This window comes from Cricetulus griseus, chromosome 8, assembly GCF_003668045.3.
Source record: "Cricetulus griseus strain 17A/GY chromosome 8, alternate assembly CriGri-PICRH-1.0, whole genome shotgun sequence".
Taxonomy (NCBI): Eukaryota; Metazoa; Chordata; class Mammalia; order Rodentia; family Cricetidae; genus Cricetulus; species Cricetulus griseus.
In genome coordinates this window covers 98,814,547-98,814,965 of record NC_048601.1, presented here as the reverse complement: position 1 = coordinate 98,814,965, position 419 = coordinate 98,814,547, and positions in this window count along the sequence as shown.

Genomic DNA, 419 nt, shown 5'->3' with positions numbered 1-419 from the left:
TCCAGCCCCAGTGGCCTTGGAGGTCTACTGGTAACCAGGATGTAACCAGGATTTGCCTGTGGAGCCTGCAGCTGGCCCCTCTGAACCGGACACTGGGTTTATTCCATCCGGCTCAGTGCAACTCCAACCTGGGGCAGGGGGAGCAGGTGCCCAGTCCTATTCCACCCCTCTCCCCTTCCCATCTTCCTAGATCTTTTCAGTCTTCTGGATGCCTTGGGACCCTTGGAAACACCACAGGTGACCAAATGACCCTAACCACCTTGTACAAATACCCCCCAAAAAACCCCTGACCCCCCATGAGGAGAGGGTTTATTTACTTTTCAGGTTGTCTCCACATACTTCGGTGCTCCAGCATTCTGCTCTCTCTTCCCGTGCACCTGGCCTGAGAAGGAGCAGGGCATCCAGAAGAACACCATAAT